The 22,886-nt window shown below is 49.8% G+C and overlaps 2 protein-coding genes across 5 annotated transcripts in view; one reads left to right on the top strand and one right to left on the bottom strand.

Annotated features, from left to right (window-relative positions):
- LOC138452988 (NACHT, LRR and PYD domains-containing protein 3-like) overlaps positions 1-22,886 on the bottom strand; it is a 415,916-nt gene that overhangs the window by 257,918 nt on the left and 135,112 nt on the right. The window lies entirely within an intron of this gene.
- LOC138452987 (NACHT, LRR and PYD domains-containing protein 12-like) overlaps positions 1-22,886 on the top strand; it is a 468,167-nt gene that overhangs the window by 40,206 nt on the left and 405,075 nt on the right. For 2 of the 4 annotated variants that reach the window (XM_069605367.1, XM_069605369.1), the window contains exon 1: positions 13,100-13,279. The exons of 1 other annotated variant lie outside the window; for it this stretch is intronic. The gene's annotated coding sequence lies outside the window, so the exon portion shown is untranslated. Of the gene's footprint in view, positions 1-13,098; positions 13,280-22,886 lie in introns of those variants that run through there. One more of the 4 variants, XM_069605370.1, reaches the window with a different exon arrangement.

Raw genomic sequence — 22,886 nt, forward strand, 5'->3', positions numbered from 1 at the left:
CTCCAACATTTTCTTTTAACTGGGTCTCCAGAGTGTTAGTGTGCTCTGCCAAGCCCTGTACATCCTGGTGTAGCAGTCCAATGTTCATTTGCACTGCTTCGATCTGTGCCCCAGGGAGGTCTTCAAATCGGCAATAGCCTGCATCATGCGATTATGCAGTTCTACCCAGCGCTAACTTCTACCCAGTGCTCCCCCAACTTGGTCTGAAGCGTAATCCTACAAATGCTGATTGTGGCTAACTGGTTGCACAGGCTTTCAGAATGTAGTTCACTAGAGGGGGCAGGTGTTGTGTTCCAGGGACTGTTGTTGCCTCTCGCGCCCTGGTGCCCTTTAGCCTCGCGTTGGTACCATGTTTGCCAGAGACTGTCCTCCAAGGCTGCACCACTTATGGCTGTTATTTGTCAGCCGCCTGTTAAAGTTTTTCCCAAAGACTGTTTAGACCATAGGGATTATGGGCTACCTCACCTGCGTCACCACCCATCCAGGTCTCCTTATTTCTGTTACTGTGTCCTCTTTCTGTCCCCCAGATCCTGGGCTCTCCGGAAGAGCAGCGTTCTGCAGAGCTCCATCAGCTCCATTGAATGGGACCCTGTAACCTCTGGGATTCTTAACTGCCAGCAGACCCGGCTTTACCCCAATGTCATGGCCCCCAGTAATGAGAGTAGCTTCCTTGATGCTCTCCAGCACATCCCTGCACCTCCATGTGCCCGTATCCAGGGCACTGACCCCAAATAATGCTCCTTATTTAACACAGTGCGGCCCGAGCCCGCCGTTATGTATGATTTCTGCTCACTGGCGCCGGGGAGCAGTCTCCTTGGGGGCGGGGGGTGCTTTGCGCTGCCTTGTTTCACCCTTGTGTCACCTGCCCTGTGCCTCACCTTGCAGCCTCCCCAGGCTTGCTGGTCCGTGAGCTTCTCTTCTCCACTGTGGGGGGGTACAACATTCCCCCCCATGCTTATCATCCTTATAGGGGGTCTGTGTTTCTTATGCTGCTTTCTGGTGGTTGTTGTGGTATTCGTCTCGGTCGTGTTTTTGTTAGCTGCTCTCCATCTTCCATTCCACCCAGAAATCTGTGTGCCAACTCACAAACACTTTCCGAGGCCACATCTTCATTTAGGGGCACTTCTGCCAGCGTTCCAAACTCTTGTGGCCTCGCACTATGTTACTTGTTCATCTTGGCAGTGTTGATCATTGCCTTTGCAGCCATTTCCCCTGAAGACGTCACTTATCCTTTTGTACCTTCTGTAAAGACTGGAGGGGGGTCTGTACTTCCGCTCTCTATATGGTAGAGGAGAGGCACAGAGGACCCCAGCCAAGATTCTCTATTATGATAGCAATCAAGGCCTAGCTTCTCAGGAGGTGATGCGGGCTGGTTCTTAAGTACAGTGTAGTCCCCACGCACCCACAAAGGAATGTCCGCACACTGTATTAGTTAAAACACAGTCTTTATATAATTGATATTCAAGGTTATGTACAATATCACGATAACTTACTTTGTACTCGGTTATCTATAATGGCAAATCTATACAGTTCTACGTGGTACCACAATTATTATTCGATCTCTTTAAAGTGCATCAACTGGATGGTTAAATGTCACACAAATCAGTTTGTAAAGGAAACCAAGAATAGATATGAGAGGAAAGCAGTTGGTTAGAACAATTGGCAGGATACTGGTTCCTACCAATAGACACAGCTCTGTGTGGAGATCCCCCCACCAAGGCAACGTGTAGAATAAAGATATATCACAAGCCCAGTCCATATATTGTTCACAAGAGTCTTTACAATAGTTCAGCAACCCCAAAGTACCTGGCGTTGTAGCGTTCCTTGTCTGGGAATCGACGGCCCTTCTTGAGTGCCCTCTCTTTAAGGCAGGAGTCACGGGTCGCTGAACGTCCAGCGAAGAACAGGGTGAACTACGGCCGTGAAGTGGCAGCTTCTTTCCTAGCGGTGCTCGTCGACGGGGAAGCATAAACGTCCTACAAGGAAGAGGTGTGTGGGACACCTCGATGTCGATAGTTCTGGACCGCAAAGAGTTGGAAGAACTGTGGCCAAGCAAAGGTGTCGAGTCGTCGGTGTCTCTGTGGACTTTGGGTGGCGGGAAACGTAGACGGCCTGGCCTTCTCCGGCAGGATAAGGCGGGACGGCGGTGCAGACGAGCACGTCCGTGGATCGAAGGTTCTTAGGCAACGGGAGCACGGCGGCTCCAGTCGGCGACAGCGGTCATTGACGGTGGCGGACAACAGTCGGGCGCTTCTCTTTGGGATTCCGTGGCAGTCCCCGTCTCCGGTCGGCAGCCTTTCATAGGTCTGTCTACCAGGGAGCTTTGGCAAAGATCAGCTGGTGCATGAAGGTCCCTCGTAGCTTGGGACGAGGGCGCCTTACCAGGTCCTTTCTGGGTCAGTCCTTGGAGACGCAGCAGCTTTCAGATTGATGAAGAAGAGCAACGGCAATTCTCTTCCAGCAGGGCTTCTAGGTCAAGCTTCAGTTTCACTCCAGTTACTCTTCGTAGTTTGGACTTCAGCTTCTGAACACGATTCCTAGCAGTGAGGGGTCCCCGATATATGGTTGATCTCCCATTCATTCTGCTGCCAATCACTTTGAAGGGCATTCAGCAGTCAGTGAGTCAATCAGGCACACAGTGCATTCAGGCCATTCTTCTCCATCCAGACACTCAAAACACAGCATGTGGATTCGGACAAGTGACACGCCCTTCAACACTACACACTGCATTAATTCCAGTTTCAGGTAGGGCTGTCTCAGTCATTGTGTCAAACACCAGATACCAGACATCCACACCATACGGTCGTTGGGAAGGCTCCAGACAGTCTGGACGGCACTTCCCCACACTACCATATATGGAACTTCCACCCAACAGCCAGTTCGGGGGAAGGGACAGTGTCCGGGCTTCCCGGGACTTCAGGAAGATCAAAGTAACAGGCGATGGAAGGCAAGAGGCCACGAGGCCCATCTTGTCTCCATCAGGAATCTACCGATTCCAATGACAGGGCCTGGCCATCCCAAAATGGAGGACGATCAGGGCACCAGTCAATTCATCACAGAGCTGCCCCCAGCCCATACACTGCTCTGTGGGCCACCCACAGGTGCCCAAAAACATGCACTAGGGGCACAGGGTTGTACCTCCACCCATGGGGGCTATAAAGGTATCCCATGGGTCCGTACACCAAACCAAACGAGAGAGCTGCACCGCCAGGAGTCCCACATGAACTCCTGTGCACAACACGACAGAATACATGATAAAAAGCAGCATCAGACAAGGATACAGAGGCCCTGTCCCTCCGATGCATTTCCAGCGTCACACCTTCTTATTTCTCACCCTCTGCTCTGTCGCATTCACTCCTTCTACCTCACACTGGAACTGAGATATTCCTGTTTCCATCATATATTCCTGTTTTCTTGAAGTCTTTAACTCATCCTTAGTTTTGTCCGCTTGTCCCACTTCACGCACTTCTTCCGCCATATTCGCTTTCCCCTCTACCTCTTGTATCCTCATCTTCCTCTGTTTATTTACCTCATTGTGACTTTTGTATTTTGCTATGATCTTTGCAGTAGCAGAAAGTACATAATGGGCCTCATTACAAGTGTTGTGGTCCGGAAAACAAGGGTGCCGGTAAGCTTACTTACTACTTACACACTACGAGTCTGCCTGCTGAGGCCACTGCGCCCGACAGGTCTGACCCTGCCGGGCACAGTGGCCCGGTAGGCAGAATCTTCACGTAAGCACCGGCACCGTTAGCAAAAGTGCCGGCGCTTTCATCTCCCCACTCCCATAGGGACTCTATGGGAATATTTGGCGACTGACTTCCCGCGCCACCCGGACTTGTAATGTCCCGGTGGCAGCGGGAAGTCTGGCACAGGATTTAGTGTTACAGGGTTACCGCCAACCTCGCAATGAAGCCCAGTGTGTTATTTCTTCCGGCCCTCTTACTTTGCCATCTTTGGCCTGGATGGTTCTTTGCATTTGCTCTCTTGCCTTTGTGGCGGCAGTCTGTTCCATCTGCTCCTGACCCTTATCTTGAATGTATCTTCTTCTCTCACTTTCCTTGAGTGCAAAGTCTGCTCTATGTGTTGCTTGGACCTCCTTGTATCAGTGGACTTTCTGTGTACAGTTTGGACTGCATGCTCCTTCGCCATCTTAGTGGTCTGCATGTTTTCCTTTTCTTGGTAGGCCAGCAGACTTTGCTGGATGGCGGATGTGCATTGTTTTCTGTTTGGAGGCCCCACCCAGGTGTTTGATGGCAGGTGTGGTCGATATTCACATTCTTGGCTGGGGTCAGTATTTCTACCTTCTGTTGCCAGGATCGGCTTAAAGTCTCTATAGTATTTTTCTCCCTGCGCCGGGATCACCATCTCTTGGACCGTGTTGGTTCTTGGTTTCCCTTGGAGTGCGGTTTGGCGTGTGGCATGCAACGGAGAGCAGTCTTTTGCCAGGTAGACGTAGCTATGCGGGGTCAATACTGCAGTGTGGGCGGCAGCCTCTTGCCCACTTCGGGTCGCAGATGTTGTTGACCAGGCACGTTAGAGCAACAGCTCTATAGCCCAAGGATCAGTGTATGGATTTCTTTTGCTTGTGCCATAAATAACTTTCCTTCCTTCTCGTGTTAGTGGAGGAGGTACGGACTGCCCCTCATTACTTTCTTTTGACGAGCTGGCTGTTTTTTCAATTCTGCTATTTTGTTTGGCACATTCACTGGTGGCGTATTTTTATGCGCACTTGTCGGTGTCTTCTGACTGTGCACTCAATGGCGCCTTCTCTCTTGGATGTGTGTGCTCCCTTTCGCATTTTTTGGACTTGTGTGCTCCCTTTGGCATCTGTTGGATGTGTGCGCTCTTTTTGGCGTCTTCTGGATGCATGCGCTCTCTTTGGCATCTTCTAGCTGTGCGCTCTCTTTGGCGTCTATTGGATGTGTGTGCTCTCTTCGGTGTCTTCTGGATGCGCGCACTCTGTTGTATTCTGGATTCGTTCTCTCTTTGTTATCTTGGCCATGCGCTCTCTTTGGCATCTATTGGATGAATGCACTCTCTTTGGCGTCTTCTGGGCATTTGCACCCACTTTGGTGTCTGTTATATGTGTGCGCTCTCTAGGCGCCTGCGTTCTCTCTGGGCGGCTTCTGTAATCCTTGCGTGTGGTCTCTGCCTCTGTATTGCAGGTTTGCTTGTGGTGTCCCGTGCTGCTTTTCTTTACTTTCTGGTTCCTCTGGTTTAAGGTTTTTTTGGATTAAATTAGAGCTGTGCTCTGGACCTGGCCCAATAAGGGACAGAACCAAATTGGAAAATGGACTTTCTTTATTCGTTCTCTACATTCGTCTGTTCTCTGGCTCCCTCAGCCCCATCTCTTCCTCTCTACTTCCCTCATGTTCTCAGTCTCTGTCTCCTGTCTATGGATACATCAGGTAGTTGTCTTGCTACCCCCTGTTTTTTCAAAAGGGATTTGATGTTGGGCTGGCACATCCCTCTGGGAGAAATGGGTGGCAAGCTGTGCTTTTCAGGAGCCTTGGGGGCTGTGTAGGAAGCCTCCCAGATGATCTCTTGGGTATTGAAGAAGTTCCCTGGCTGCACCCTGGGGCCTTCCAACGATTCTGCAGGTGCTCTGGGGCGCTCCCTTAAGTCTTTTGTCTCTGTCGACTGCAGAAATGTTGAAAATCTTTTCCCGGTGGCCATAGCTTCAGCGGGATGGCATAACTGCCAACCCTACCGATTTAGGCAGTAGGCTACCGCATTCTAAGCACTCCTAGCGCCTACCGATTTCCCTGTCAAAACCTACTGATTTGTGATGGCTCCACTAGTCCTAGCTGCCTGAGGCTGGGAGCAGAATCCGCCAGTGTATTGAAGGAGGGCATGTTAATGGCCATTCATGTTGATTGATGGCAGGCTGCTGCCTGGCGAAACAGACACTCACTGCCCTATGCACCAGCTCAGTATCAGAGCGTCAGCGTGACGCGCCATCCTGCCTCTGAGCTGCCTTCCTCAGATCCGCCGTGTTGTGTATGTTCAGAGCTCTGAGCCGGTGTCTCACTAGAAATTGTTCAGGCTTCTGAGGGAGCACTGGATCACCAGCTGGAAACTGGGATCACAAAGGCTAAAAGGTCCCGAATTAGTCAGATGGTCAACAAACTGCATTTGGTGAAGGTAAGCTTGTGTAACCTCTTCCAGCTCCCACCCAATCACTGTGATGCTGGGTGCAATGGTAAACACCTGAGCACACTTCATATTCTCCCTCTTACTCTCATCCGCAAAGCCTTCTAATCACAGAATAGAAGCCGTCCTATGCCAAGAAGATACCATCATATCCCTTTGGGCACTGCCATCCTACTCCACTGTTAAAACACACAAGACGTCTCAGTGCTAAGGCAACATCAGTATAAATGACTGTTGCTTGCATCATTGTCCATGGGGTTGTATCACCATGTGCCACGGGCTGCCTAAGCTCTACAAACAACCTCATCTCTCGCCCATTCCGTTTACCGCCCTCATACATCAAGTGACGATCCATTGCCAAGGGGACTCCACTTTTTAAATTGGCCCTGCCCAGTCCTTTTGGTCGCATCAGCTGAAAACGTGCACTTTGCTCAGACTCAAGACTACAACACCCAGGATGCATTTGTATGTTAAATGAAACCCCTACACTGTTAAAGTGGTACCCAGGTTTCCCAGCTGACAGGAACAAGTTGTGTTTATGTCAGCATGGGTTATCCTCATGTTGCTATAGGAAATGTACAGTAAATATCGTGCCCCACCTTTTCCTAAATAATAAGAGTGTGATCCCTGCGGCTGGCGTGGGAAGGGCGTTTATTATCCTTTGAAAAGGAATGTGATGTTCTGAGAGTTGTGTACTCTTGCTCCCCATAAGCACTTAGCCCGCTTGACCTCAGCTGGGCACGCGGCCAGAGGGCAAAGCGTCAGTGCTCACCTGTGAAAGTATTCAGAATATATAACTGCTGATTTAAGCCCTTATAAATAGTCAGATAAAGGTATCCTAATGAGGGAAAACAATCACTTCCAGGACCACGTGATTGACATCAGGGAAACCAGTGTGCAACCTCTCTTTACTGGTTATCAGTAACAGGCCTGCTGCAGGCTGATTGGCCAAGGGGCTTGCTGTGCCTTGGGGCGGGGCCACGGAAGGCCCTTTGGTCAGTTTCTGGTTAGACACATGAACCCAAAGCCCTAATGGCACATGCAATGGATCTGGTTCCAATGCTGGGCATGAGGCAAACTGACCATAAGCCCTTAAAGTGGCTGATGAACATGAAGGGAGAGAATCCAAAGTTGCTTAGGTGGTCCATAAGTCTACAAGGCTTCGACTTCACTATTGAGCATAGGCCAGGTGTCCAACATAGCAATGCTGATGGGTTGCCCAGAATGTTTAACCGACCTGAACAAGAGACTCATCCAGGGGTGGATTAGTTCCCCCTGTCCTTAGTCTGGGGAGGGCGAGTGTTAGGAAAGATTTCATAATTGTATGCAATTTTCCCTCCATGTGTCAACCCCCAAACCTTTTGCTGCTGTTTAAACACCTGTAACTAAACTTTGCCAGAGAAGCACAGCCCTCAGCTGCACTCCTCTGGGCTTTCGCTCACTTTTTATGGGGAAATTGACATGCCCTTAAGACAGTCAGTACTGGGAGACTTTGTTTCCCTTAGTCCTTTCTTCATGTTGCAACTTTTGTGCAACATGTAACAGGTGTACAATGTCACTTACCTTGCAGTACACTTGGGTCTCTAGTCTTTTCAACGGCCCTAGAAACTCTCACAGGACTTTTTAGGAACTGTGCAGATGTGTCATGGACGGGACTGGTGGCAGCTTTCGTTTACATATATTTTTAACCCTTTCTTGCCATGTTAACCGCGTTAACCGCGTTTGGCACGAAGAGGTGGCCTGGCTCCAAAATGGACATGCCACGAGGTTCTTTGTCCTGTCCTTTGGCCATCTTGCCCCTTCACCTTCCCCAGGTCGAGTCGACCCGGGTCAGTCCTTATTTGGTCATGCACTTTCCCGCGAAACCCAATGCTTTCACGGGCTTCTGCATGCCTTGTGTGTGTGCCTCCAGGATGTGGGCTGGGATGTCTGTTCCCAATACACATCCTGCCTGCCAGAGAGTCTAGAGTGTCCTGAATGCCTGGGACCACTGTGGTCCGTGATTAGTCCACGTATGGAGTGAGTGTTTGTGAGCAGATCTCCCATTGGGTCCTCTCTGTTTTGGCGCAAAGGGAACTTTGGATAATAGGAGGCTGAAAACACCACTACCATGTCAATCTCATGAGTTCACACGAACAAAGGATAAGGAGCCATGTATCCTGCAACAAGAAGCCGAGTCGAGGAACCGCTGGAGACCCGCTGGAAGGTTTGGCACACTGAGCCCGCTGTCGTCCCGTGGGACCCCTCTGCATCTGATCGTCCTAGAAGGTCTGCGAAGACGCTGCGAAGACGCTTCGACCCATTGGAATAGTGGGATCAACTATTCTCGGCACCTTCAACAAACCCTGCAAGTAAGCCTCTTCGGAAGTGTCCCTGGGCCAACCAGTGGACTGACCATCTTACACGGGACGTTTGCTCTGTTACCGCCGCTGTTTTGAGGAGGCCCTCGAAACTTGGTATACTTCTTGCTCTGTGTCCACGGCACCCTCACACCGAATTTCGTACACTTGGTGTTCCAAGTTCTGAAGTGAGACGAGTGCACCCGGACCGGAGTAAACGCGGTTACCGTGTTGCCCTGCTGTGGCAACGACCTGTGCAAGTTTTCTGCATTTGTGACCCCTCTTCCCCTGAAGCCTGCTGCAGTGGAATTGGGCTGATTCCTCCACCCGGAGCGGAGAAATCGCCACTGTCCCGTTTGGGAATCCTCGCTGCATCTCAGGAACTACACGGTGTCGAGACGTCCTGATTGTCAAACCTGCTAGCGAAGTGGAACTGTACTGGCAAAGTTTGGGTCTGCCTGCGTCGGGGACCGGTGAGTAGTCCTACCCCAACCGGTGGCCCCTAGCGTAGGAGCCCACTTTTACGCACAAAGTGGTCTTTGAGGGCCCCTTTCTTTTCCACAGCTATTGCGAAATAGCGACTCCATCCTGCACTCTCAAACTGCCTCTGCCTTCAAGTGGTGCCTCTGCCTTCAAGTGGAGGTCCTGCTTGAATAGTGGGAACTTGTTCTTCATCGTCTTATCCGAGCTGCTAGAGACCCTTGAAGAGACCCTATTTTGTCCATTTGCACAAGCTCGTGCATGTACTATTGAGCATAAGGCTCCTCTCTTCGTAGGGCTTGGACTGCCTCCTAGTTAGGTGTATTCTTGATGTTGAACTGGGTCTAAAGATTACTTGCACTGCCTGTTTTCCTCCCCATCTAGGTGGTCTGCATATTTCGTGCTTTTAATCCCTTAGACCCCATTGGTCTTGTATATATATTGTATTGATTGTGCTGTATTGGTTTACTTTGTCCATTTGCACAAGCTCGTGCATGTACTATTGAGCATAAGGCTCCTCTCTTCGTAGGGCTTGGACTGCCTCCTAGTTAGGTGTATTCTTGATGTTGAACTGGGTCTAAAGATTACTTGCACTGCCTGTTTTCCTCCCCATCTAGGTGGTCTGCATATTTCGTGCTTTTAATCCCTTAGACCCCATTGGTCTTGTATATATATTGTATTGATTGTGCTGTATTGGTTTACTTTAGTATTGTTGTGATTCTTTGCTATGGTCTATGTTACAAAGGCCTTGTAATAAATGTGTCTATATTTTTGATATAACACTTGTCTGGAGTAATTTGTGATTGTCCTTGCTTTGTGTGCTCATTGAGGTCTTTCAGTCACCCTCACCCCTCTTGGGACTTAGTCTTGACCACCTGCCATAGCTACCCTGATTGGTCTGGCTTGTCCAGAGGTTACCCTGTTCCAAGAAACTAGGTTGGCCTTCTGAACCTCTGCCCCTCCAGGTAAGAGTTCAGAAATCCCTCTTAACACCTGCCTTTTGCTATAAGTATTATTAAATAGCAAGTTTATTATATAATACCTGCCAAATGTCATTCACAACAAATTAGCTTCAGCAATATTGTGCTTGTGCCACGCCTTAAAAGATTTTTTTTTTAAATGACCTCCAGTGAAGTATTTTCTAATCCCAAGCACATTCTGACGCATTAGCAGACAGTCTTGGTTTGCGCACGGGCCTGAATGACATGCAGCGGCCGATACTCAGGCAGAGCCTGCTCTTCTGCACTGAGGATAACTGTCAGGCTGACAACTCTGGGTACATCTAGAGAAACCTCTAAACAAAAGCACCACGATTGCTGGTTTGGTTTGAAAAAGAACGCATATCTCCCCTTTCTGGTATATTCTGGCAAGAAAATATGGTAAATTATTGGTTTCTTTTTAAGTTTGTTTAATAACCACAATGATCAAGGCAGGGACGGCATCAGTGCCTTTCCACCTTTTCGGTTGCAAGGGGCCATGCATGAACCTCAGGAGGGCCCCCAGCCACTGCCCCATGTTGCCAGTCAGCAGTCTTATAACACAACAATATATTTTTCTCTAAATTACTTTGGTTCTGGGGCTTTAAATGTGCACTTTGCAGCCTGTGATGTCATGTCCTGACATTTCATTGGGTCAAATGCATGTGACATCACTTCCTGTGATGTCGTCATTATGCTAATTACTATTTTTGAAACTTTAAGATTCCTACAGATTTTTGGTCACAAAATGTTGTCATGTATGGGATGGATTGGGACCGCCTTTTGCTCTCCGTCATACCTTGCAGGGTCCCTCAGAGCTATCGTCATGAGGTGTGACCCCAAAGTGTTCTCCTGTCCCTCCAGGGAACCTGCTTGAAGTGGAGGCAGCAGCTGTGCCTCATCTAGATGGCAGGGGTGTCCCTTTTGACCTTTATGGCATAGGCATCGACTTCCTGATCTTCAGAGATCATCTTAGTGACTTTTGACGCCTCTGGGAGGCCGATGGTTGAAGTAAACTCCTGCTCTGCAAGGTGCCCGATTCCCCCTGGAGTCATGGGTCATTCCACTAGAGAATGGCGGTCTCTGGGCAGAGGAAAGAGGTGCCTCTGTTTTGGAAATCTGTTGGGCGGCCACCTGGTCCACTCCATTCATGCCTTTTAAACACTATTGCATACAGGCGAACCCTACCGATTTTACAATTAAAAAAAAGTTATTTGTCCCTTTCCCCCCCATAAAATAATTCTTTCCTCAATGCAGGCTTATGGGAATTTCTCCTCTTTTCCGTAACAAAATCTCCCTCCCTGGTGCTTCAGAATGTTGCTGTCATGTATGCTATTGCCTCTCTCTTGCATCCCAGGAGGATAACAGTCACTAGTAAAAGTATAGTGTCACTAGGTGTGCAGTGCTTCTGTGTCTGGTGTGGTTTACTCTCCTACTCCTGGAGTGCCTCAGTGTTTCTATGCCAGTGGTATAGGTCAAGAGTAAGGACTGTTGGGGGTCGCCGGGGGTAATCCGACGGGCGGCCCCGGGCGCTATCTCTGCTAGCGCCGTGCAGTCCTGTTGTTGCGGCCGCTGCCGCTTACTTGCTTGCTCCCGACTGGAGCAGCATCCGCAGTCGCCGGGGCGGGATGACAACGGGGTTTGGGGGAGATTACGCGCCGGGGCCACAGCGCGTCACAGCGGCCCCGCACAGCGGACGCCGCAGGGGTTCGCCATCGGCCCCTCCTTTTGCGGCGGACACCGCTCATTGCTTTTTCGGGGGGGGGCACACACACAATCATCCTCCCCACGGCAGGGGTGCCGGGGGTAATCCGCACATGACCCACCCCGGCGGGTGGTGTACATCCTCTCTTCCTGCAGCAACGAACGTCGCAGGAGCAGCAAACATCGCAGGGGTGCCGCCATGCTCCGATCCCGGCCGCACGAGCACCCTCCTTACTGAAGGCCGCGGCCGGGGCGCAGCACGCAATGGCTCCCCTGCACTTTCCACCACGGCAACGAATCGCCGCTCCTCGTCCATCATCCTCTTTGCGGCGGAATGCCGCGGGTGAATGCCTCATCGCGGGGAGGCCCGGGCCTACACCACGGTGGTGAGGCGCAGGCCACTCCGGACCACGATGGGGTCGGACGTTCCTCCCCCCCCCACCACTCACTGGCAGCATGGGGGGGCCACGTGGACTCGTCTTCGTCGCCATTGTTGGGGGTCGCCGGGGGTAATCCGACGGGCGGCCCCGGGCGCTATCTCTGCTAGCGCCGTGCAGTCCCACTATGTGTGGGGGTGGGGGCCTGCCATGGACATCCGGCATGGCCCCGGGTGCCTGGGCCTCTGGCACCCTGGCGTGGGGTCACAGCCTGCCAGGCCTCTGACCGAGGGGACCTCGACTGCCATCCTGGCATGCGAGTCCCTCAGTGTCTGGGCGTGCAGGCCTGCGCCTCCACGTGTAGGCCTGTGGCCTACATGGATAATGAGACACGGACTCAGTCGTTCCTCTTTGGGAGTCTGCAGCCGCTCTGTCTCACGTGCCTGCAGGAGCTCCTTTTATTAGCTTGGGCCATGACACAGTCATGGCCCCTCTTAAAGGGGCAACACACGTGGGAGGAACACATCCCCTTAAAGGGGCAATGCACATATGGAGGGTCACCCGTAACAAGGACTGGGAAGGGGGAAGAGTGCCGTGAAGGTAATGTTTGGATAACTTAGCAGTAATCTTAATTCCGCCTCGGCCTACTCTTTCTCATTCTAGTACATTTGTCTCCCAGGGAACTGCGTCATGACTGGTAAGGTTTGGGTAGTGTCCTGACAGTCCTTCGGCATGTGCCCACCACTTACATGCGTCGGAAGGAGGTGAAAACAGAACAGGGTTTGAATGAAATAAGTTTAGATCACTGTCAGGGCGCCTGCAAGAACAAGTACTGGGACGAGGAAGAATAGGCCACGCGTAATGAAGATTGCGGAAAGAAATTCGAGTATTCCACTCAGGGACGTCTTTTGTTGAGGCGCCCTCTAGCGTAGGCGAATTATAAATGTACAGCATTCTGACCTTTCTGAAAAAAGAAAACTCTGAGAAAGGAGAGGGAGGACTTGCACACACTGCTCACTCCCACACATCACCCAGGCCTGACCCTCAGCCCAGGAAGTGAGAACTGTGGGGATCTGACTCATGGCCCAGCAAGCCACAGGCACGCAGAATAGCTGGAGAGCAGTGCTGAGTGTGCACCTTGCCCTGGGGTGGCACTCTCACACAGCACTCTGCCAACACCAAGGCAACAAGGATTCGGGAAATGAAGCAAATGGGACCGGCTGGCAACAGCACACATTACTGATAGGTAATAGTACACTTTCTTCAGTGGAATGTTTGTTCCTGTTTTCGCTTCTTATTAACCGTTATTTTAGCATTTTATGTACTGCCTAATTTCTTTTTGAAGTGTCTCCTTCTCTGCGCCACTGGCACTCTGCTGCCTTCTACAGTCTTGGCTACAGTGTCTCTGCCATAATCGAAACGTTGGGCCTCCCTAGACATGGTGGGAAGCGTGAGCAGTCACTGGCATTGTAACATCCTCAGCTGAGATGTAAGAGCTTCAATGGGGGCTGAGTGTTTGGGGTCCACCAGCCAGGGTGGGTGACTCATGCTGCTGTACAGATATTCTGTCCCTAGCTCCTCGTTCTCATGGAATCAGAAAAGCTATCAATCTGGAGCTGTGGGCAGAGAAAACACCTTTTTGAGTTATTTTTGCCTTAGGCAACAAAAGATTTGCCAAATTCGGAGGCTGAAATGCCTGACATTTTAGCTGAGCCATCGATCCCTTTGGCCTCCTAACAGGCAGACACTAATTCCATCACTACTTACCAGTATTCCTCATTACACCCAGTCCTACTCTTCCTGACCTACTCCATGATGTGAACCCTTCCCAAATCTTTCTTCTTTGAAACTCTGCCTCAAAGGTGTAAGAACCTCACCTAGCCACAATCCTACTACCCAATAACTGGGGCGAATCCCACCAAACTAAGGGAGGGCGCAGCAGGGAGCTGTATGAAGGCGCAAGAGGGGGAGGTTATTACCAAACATTGGAAGCATTAGAACTCATAACCTTACCGCAACTAGAATCAGAGAAAGCACAGATGTTAGACAAAACTATAACATCCCAAGAGGTGCTGGCCACAATCAGGACGTTGCCCACGGAGAAAACACCGGGCATAGACGGGCTGCTGGGCGAATTATACAGGGAGTTTGCAGACAGCCTTGCACGGGTCCTGCTGAAAATATTCAGGGAGGTGCTTGTAACGGGGACACTTCCAGGTAGCACAAGAGAAGCCATATTGATCCCCCTCCCTAAACCAAATAAAGGTACAATGGACTGCGGCTCATACAAACGACTGTCTCTACTGAACCTAGATAACAAAATATTCACAACACTACTGGCAAACAGATTAAGGAGAGTAATAACCAAACTAATACACCCTGACCAAAAAGGTTATGTGCAAGGTAGGAACATCTCAGGAATTTACACAGGTTACATCAGGTAATCACCAGCACGAAAGACCAGGATGAGTACTGCGCAGTAGCCTCGCTAGATGCTTAGAAAGCATTTGACTCAGTCCATTGGGATTGGCTTTACACGACAATGACGAAGATGGTCGTCGGGCTGCAATATATGCAGTGCGTCAAATTGATTTGCACGAAACCGACAGCAAGGGTAAAAACGGGAGGCATCTACTCTGAGAAATGAAAGAGGAACTAGACAGGGTGACCACTATCCCTGATGCTCATTATGGCGGTGGAACCAATAGCAGCGTTCCTCAGGCAAGAATACCAAGAAGCAGGAATCTGGTTAGATAGCAGGAGGCATGTTATATGCATGTACGTAGACGACTCTCTACTGTACCGACAAAACCCAGAGGATAATCTCCAACACATACTAGATGTACTGGATAACTTAAGTGCGCTGTCGGGTATCACGGTCAACAAGAGCAAATCATGCCTATTCCCGCTGGCCAAACTGGCCATGGTAAGCAGCGCAGAGCTACCAATGTTAGCAATCCCATGGAAGTTAGATACCTTTAGATACCTAGGCCTAGATATTCACCACACCTCTGCACAAGAACACGAGACTAACAGAGAGAAAGCGTTAGTGAGCCTAGTAAGCTCAATGACACTCTGGGGGAAATTGCCACTGTCAATGATGGGGAGGGCAGCCTTAGGAGACCTGTGGAGAGAAGGTGCCCTAATACCCTTTGTAGAATTACACAACACAACAGGGATACACAAAGGACAATACTTCCTGCACCAGTCCATAGTGAACACGATGAAGAAGCGATGGCCAGTACTCAGACCTATGTACCCACTTTCAAAAGAAGTAAAGCTGGGGATTCCAGCTTCCAGAACCTAGCTCCAAAAAACTGGAACGACCTTCCTACGGAACTCAGGAATGAAAAATCATACCAAGCTTTCCGCAAACAGCTAAAAACCACCCTCTTCAACTAACTCTCTCTTCATAGTGATTTTATGTGACATCTGTAACTATGCGCACACTGGTTCTTGCGACATCAGTATGTATCAACCACACGTGTATCTATTCTATGTAACCCGTCAAACCACCTACCTGTTGTAAATTATGTCTCTTGAAATGACATGTACTAAGTGAGAATAGTTGACCAGCGCTATGATGCCCCTGGGCAGATGTGCGCTATACAAATCCAAGTAAATAAATGAATAAATAAGAGAGGACACTATAGAACAGGAAGAAGTGGAAACAATGATGAACACATCAGAGAGAGGACACACAATATCAAGGCTATATGACATATTAGTAGAAAACCACTCAACGAGCGAGTTAAGAATCCAGACAAGATGGGAGGCAGACCTAGGCAAGTCCTTCACGGACAAGGAATGGCAAAAAGTATTACACTACAACAAGAAAGTCTCCAGGAATGCTAGATTTCAACTACTACAAATGTATATAACGAATAGTGCTTACTTAACACCAGAAGCGATAGCTGGATTCAAAGGGGCAAGTTAACACAGCTGCCCAAAATGCAAAAGGGTGAATGCAGGAATGCTACATATGTTTTGGGATTGTAGTGTCATAGCAAAGTTTTGGGAAGGCATAGCACACAGATTGTCCAGCGGGCACATAGAACTCGATGTACAGTCACTGGAAGCATGCATGTTGGGGCTTTTCCAGAGGAGTAGGAACGGAAAGGCGTTGGCAAAACTGAAAGACTTGGCATATGTACTACCCAAACGCTACATAGCAATGGAATGGTAATCAGTCAAGGGCCCATCATTTGAAAGGTGGTGGAAAGATCTGCAAAAATTGACAATAGCAGAGACGGCTGTATGGTAGTAGGCGATTAGTGCACAGAAGCAAGAATCTAGCGTAGACCTGCTGCGGACAGAATGGACAGAACTAACACTAACACTCTTGAAAACAGTAAGAGACAGGCTGTACAAGAGTCACCCAATACGGGCACATAAGCCATGAGGTGACAGCCGTAGTGAGGATGTCACGTAAATAGTTTGCTACTGTCTGGCCAGTTGGGTCAGCGGGGCTTGGGGGTGAGGGGGTTTCACGAATTGCATGTGTCATAGGTAATGTAGTGATATCGATCTGTGATCACATGTCTAAATATATGTTGTTATAAAAACTGAATAAAAACATTTTAAAAAAACATTCAATCACAGCTGAGCATGATTCGGGCAGAGGTCTTGCAGTCACTACAGAAAGTGAAAGGGGACATAGCGAATCTGGACGAGCGGACAACACTACAGAGAATGCTATCCAAGAAATCCCTGAGGACACCCGGAAGATCGACGAGCTGGTGGATCAGTTGGCAAGGGTCAAACAGAACCTAGAAATACAAAGCGAACACTTAGAGACGGCTTGAGAAGATCTATAATCAGAATAAAAGGCCTAGGCGCGGCGGTAGCGGACAAGGACCTATGGGAAATGGTGTTGGGGATACAACTGGACCGCATCCATAGAGTGGGGCCTAAGAGAGGAGAGCCGGGGACCAGACCCAGACATGTAGTGGTGGCCTTGCACCAATACAGCCAAAAAGAGAAGGTGTTGGCGGCTACTAGGAGGGCTAGGTCAATCAATTACAATGGGTCAGAGCTCCAGTTGTTTCAGGATTTAGCACAGGCTACCCTGGGGAAGCGAAGGATGATGGGCCTGGTGGTGCGGCCCTGGCACATGCCGAGGTACGCTATGGATGGACCTTTTCCTTTGGACTTCTAATTGAATGGGAGGGTATGCAACACCGGGTCACTACTTGCAAGGAAGGTTTGAAGGTATTGAAGATGGAAGAGGATGCGACTCCCCGACAGGAACGGAGATCTGCAAGAGAACACGCCAAAAGGAAACTATTGGAGTGGTCAAAGGTCCCGGTGAAGGGCTTCAGAAAGCGGGATCCATGTGGCTCGATTAAACGGTATGCAGAGATTTTACCAAATTAAATATCAGAGACTGCTTTAATAACGAAACAATAATAACGAAAAAATATCAAATTTTTGTTTAAAATGTATATGGGGTGGGGTAAGGAGTTAACACGGATGGGGAGGTGGTTGGGGTGAGTTTAAAAGCATAGGGAAACAGAGGGTTTGGGGGAGACCCCAATAAATTCGATATTTTTCTTTATAAAATGTTTGTTATTAAAGCATTCTCTGTAATTTAATTTGTTACAATCACATGGACCCACTTAAATCCCCTGATAAGGGCGGGGGAGCAGAGGGTCCTCACCCAGCCACAGACAAAGGTCCACCATGCTGAGGGGCAGGAGGGGTGACAATAAGTTCTAAGTACTAAGTCGCCAGGGGGAGGGGTTAACGTGGGAGGCGCTAGGGGTGAGGGGTGGTAGCGGAGTGCATTCTTGGTTTGGTTCCATGGGTCATTGGGGATCTGCACAGATTTACTCTGGGTTGCTTCAGGGGTTCAACCCCCAGGACGTAGGGCCGGGGGGAGCGAGTGGTTGGTTGAGCCTGACCACAGAGGGGGAAATGGGGGGTTTGGAGGAGGGGTATTTGGGGGGTTAGGGGAGGGGAAGGACGGTAAAGAGAGGGGAGGAGGTGTGGGGACACCGGCTGGGGACATTTGGCTTCAGGAGCAGTTTCACCACCTGGGAAGACGCTTCACATTACCACCCTCAATGTTAGGGGGTTTAACTTCCCGGTCAAGAGGAGGAAGGGTGAGCAGTTCCTGGGGAGGGGGAAGTCAGACATTGTGGCTCTTTAGGAAATGCATATTCAGAGGAGGGGCAAGGACAAGTTGAAACTCGAGGAGTATCGTCATTTGTTTCAATTCAACGTCCGTAGCCACGGGGGGTGTTGATAACCATCCGGGATCTACTGGGTTTATATGTCGTGGCCACAGAGGGGGACAATGAAGGTAGGTACCTGGCAGTATCGTTCCGCTGGGAGAGGAGTGTTTGGGAAGATTTCTCTTTACTGCACCTTTCCTTCCTCTTTAATGGACCCCCAAACGTTTTGCTTTTATTTTTTATCCTGCCCTGAACTGTTTACAGTGCAGTGAAGACTTAAACTTCACTACATTGTCTTTTGCTCATCTGTTTTGGGGAAACTGACATGTCCTTCAGGCTGTCAGTACTTGTAATCATCGTTACCCTTGCCTTGATACTGCTGATACTACTTTGGTAACTTCTGTATCACTTTTGTAACTTGTACCATGCTTCTTGCATTGCAATACAATGGAATACACTTTTGTTTTCTGCCCTAGACGAATACTTTTGCCTTTTTGGTTTCTCTAGGTCTGCTAAATGGACAAGCTTGTGGCAGCAGTGACTTTTTACAATTTGTTGATGCTTTTAGCCTTACAGCGTTTGGCTACTAACTGTTGCTAGTGACCAAAATGGCCATGCCACAAGGTTTTTCGCTTGTCCTTTGGCCATCTTGTCTTTTAGCCTTCAACATACTTATATGACTTCCAGTGACCGGAAAAGCAGAGGCTTTTGGCGGGCTACTGGAGGGCTATGTGTGTTTCCTGGCAGGATGTGGTCTGGACTGCCGGGTCCTAATCCACAAACTGGTTTCAGTGTGTCTGCGTGATAAGCACGAGTGTTCCCGCCAGTGGCCCTGATTGGACCACTGCTGGGGTGTGTATGTGAGCGCTAGTTCTACTATTGGCTAGTGAGAGTTACCGCTCTTACCTGGCTTTTGGGGTAAAAAGAGGACCCCTGCACCCACACTGAGGAGATCCTGGAGACACCTGAAGGAGCCAAGACTCCTGTCCAGCTGTGAGACTTGTGAGGAGACCGGTGACCCATCTGAAGGAGTCCTGGCGACCAACTTCTGCTGCTGTCCTGGAAGAGCCCTGTCTTGCTGTCGATCTTAAGCAGTCCTGCGAGGGAGCTGCGACCCTTGGAGTGGAGGGAACATCCATTCCTGATGTCGGCTCGGTACCCTGCGAAGAAGAGCTTTCGGAAGTGCCCCAGGACCGCCCTGTGGTTGACCAGCTCCGAGTTTGGGCTACCGTGCTGCCAATGTCGCCATTCTGAGTTGAAGCCTGAATCCTCAGTTGTCCAACCAGACTTACCTCAGCAAAACTTTGGAGTCCTAGCGTCAAGGGGACCCGAGATAGGAGGTAAAGTCCGACCACGACAAGCGAGTCCCGTTACATCGCCGTGCTATGGTGACCACTGTCCTAAAAGTCTGAAACAATTCACCTGGGTCCAGTCCAGTTGTGAGAGGGGTCCTGCATCATTTTCTGCTGCATTCTGCCACCGAGGGTGCTTGTACCAGCCAATGGCACCGATCAGAGATCCGCTCGAACCTGCAACCCTTGCTAATCAAGGACTGGTGCTGCTGGCGGGTAAAGCAACCACAGACCTTCTTTCATCGACCTGCTGAGTCCTGCAAAGAACTGGAGTACGGGGGTAAGTTACAGTGGTTCTTACCTGCCCCTAAACTCCTTTAAAAGTTTTGCTAACCTTCACAAACTTTTATAACACTTTGGCTTTGCCGCTGCTTGCTTGCGCAAGTCTTTGAAAGTTGGGGACACTTAAGTTGACTAGTGTAATTTGTCTCCTAACCCTTGGAATCGTTCACTGGACCCCAGACAACCTACCTTCATTGTTTCCAGCGTTACAAACTTCCTGAACATTTGGGTGTCACGGTCAGTACTCTCGGAACCCATCTGCACCGCCACCCACCGTGGGAACATTGTACCAACAAGCAGCCAAAAGAGGCCCAAAACCACTGAAGAGGACCACTTGGTCTCAGTCCTGGCGCCTTTGGCACCAGGCTCATCATGGTGATTGTGGAACCATGCAGGACAGGGAGGCATCAAGCATGGAGGACAGGAAGTCATCAAGCATGGATGACAGGAAGTCAGGGTCCTATTATTCCTTTGAACATGCAGTCTAGTTTATTGGGTGTGGTTGAGCACATGGGCGCAGCTGGCTATATAAGCCACGCTCAAACCTGGATCCATGCTTCGCGTTACTCTGCACGCCAGCAGCGTGACGCTCACTGTGTCTAACTCCCGGCGCTCCACGAACTTCAAGTCCCGATCCTGATCTGGGCTCCGACCTGCAAGGAGAAAGCAAAACAACATTATTCCTTGGCTTACCTGAGAATCCTGTGAAGTCCTCGATCATCCATCGTCGAGCTGCATCCTGCAACACAAAACAGGTTAGAGAAACCCACAACCCAGTGCTAACGCTTTTTCGCTTTTGAACTCGCCTGCCCTCTTCATCGTCTTCATTCCACCGCAAGTCTTCTGGGCTTCTCCGGCTCCGGCAAAGACAAAGGGAAATAGCATGTAAGTCGATTAAGAAGCGTGAAAGAATACAAAGGGACACGCAAAGAAGAAACGAAGGCAGAAAAGGAGCAAGGGTACAAGAAAAAGAGAGAAAAGGAGCAAAAGAGCAAGTGTGAGAGACCGCAAAGAACACTTATAGAAAGAACTGAAGGAGAAAAGAAGTAAGAGGACAGGAGTGAAAAACACACATAACGCCGGAAAAGACTGAAGTAAGAACAATCTCAAGGACCAGTGAAGTAACTAGGCCATACCATACTTCCCCAGCAACAGCACCCCTGCATAGACGAGCAGGATGGAGAGCCCACCAAAAACATACCTAAGGTGAGAATTACTCTAGAGGGAAAGACAGTGAATGCCGGAGGGAGGTGTGGGTCATTCCCCAGCAGGACCAACACCCTAATTCCTTTCCTTGTCATAACAGCAGCCTCCTTTCATCCCAAAGCTGACCGCCAGAGCGTACAGAAGCATAGTCAGCAGATGACCACGCGCAGCCCCGTCCGGTGCCCCCGCAGAGACCAGGTGAGCGTAACATTGGGCATAAGGCCCCAGACAATTTAGGGAAGGACTTTTGAAGCTACAGCTAATTCTCTGTGGACCTGTAGTGCATAATATAATCTGGTTTCACTGCCCTTGGTAACCCTAGGTCTCCTGGGGGCAACCAGACGTGGTCTCCCTCTCACTGTGCTTAGAGAGGCATCAGCTTCACCTCACTGATGATCCCCAACAAGGGTGAAACACGTGTATGGGGTTGCTGGTGGTACTCTCGTTCAGGTTGGAATTGCCATTGCATTTCGGTGCTGGACTGCCCCAGGGCAGGACAAAGACTGATATGCAAATGGATATTTCCCATCTGTGAAAGGCACAGTGAGTAAAAGCAGTGGCTGCGAACTCTCAAGTGGTTAATAACCACTGAACAGGTTATCAGGCCTTGTTCTGTCGGGAGAGGGGCGCCCGCTACCTTTGCAAACTAAATTTCAAGGAACCTGGGATTGGTAACCCTAGGTCTCCTGGGGGCAACCAGACGTGGTCTCCCTCTCACTGTGCTTAGAGAGGCATCAGCTTCACCTCACTGATGATCCCCAACAAGGGTGAAACACGTGTATGGGGTTGCTGGTGGTACTCTCGTTCAGGTTGGAATTGCCATTGCATTTCGGTGCTGGACTGCCCCAGGGCAGGACAAAGACGGATATGCAAATGGATATTTCCCATCTGTGAAAGGCACAGTGAGTAAAAGCAGTGGCTGCGAACTCTCAAGTGGTTAATAACCACTGAACAGGTTATCAGGCCTTGTTCTGTCGGGAGAGGGGCGCCCGCTACCTTTGCAAACTAAATTTCAAGGAACCTGGGATTGGTAACCCTAGGTCTCCTGGGGGCAACCAGACGTGGTCTCCCTCTCACTGTGCTTAGAGAGGCATCAGCTTCACCTCACTGATGATCCCCAACAAGGGTGAAACACGTGTATGGGGTTGCTGGTGGTACTCTCGTTCAGGTTGGAATTGCCATTGCATTTCGGTGCTGGACTGCCCCAGGGCAGGACAAAGACTGATATGCAAATGGATATTTCCCATCTGTGAAAGGCACAGTGAGTAAAAGCAGTGGCTGCGAACTCTCAAGTGGTTAATAACCACTGAACAGGTTATCAGGCCTTGTTCTGTCGGGAGAGGGGCGCCCGCTACCTTTGCAAACTAAATTTCAAGGAACCTGGGATTGGTAACCCTAGGTCTCCTGGGGGCAACCAGACGTGGTCTCCCTCTCACTGTGCTTAGAGAGGCATCAGCTTCACCTCACTGATGATCCCCAACAAGGGTGAAACACGTGTATGGGGTTGCTGGTGGTACTCTCGTTCAGGTTGGAATTGCCATTGCATTTCGGTGCTGGACTGCCCCAGGGCAGGACAAAGACTGATATGCAAATGGATATTTCCCATCTGTGAAAGGCACAGTGAGTAAAAGCAGTGGCTGCGAACTCTCAAGTGGTTAATAACCACTGAACAGGTTATCAGGCCTTGTTCTGTCGGGAGAGGGGCGCCCGCTACCTTTGCAAACATAATATAATCTGTACTTTCCTTTACATGGGTTTGATCTGTATTATGCCCTACTCTATGGCTGTATATATGTATTCCATTATTAGTGTTGTGTGATACTTATGTTAGTAGTCA

The sequence above is a fragment of the Ambystoma mexicanum genome, chromosome 4p, assembly GCF_040938575.1.
Source record: "Ambystoma mexicanum isolate Mex_15411 chromosome 4p, UKY_AmexF1_1, whole genome shotgun sequence".
Taxonomy (NCBI): domain Eukaryota; kingdom Metazoa; phylum Chordata; class Amphibia; order Caudata; family Ambystomatidae; genus Ambystoma; species Ambystoma mexicanum.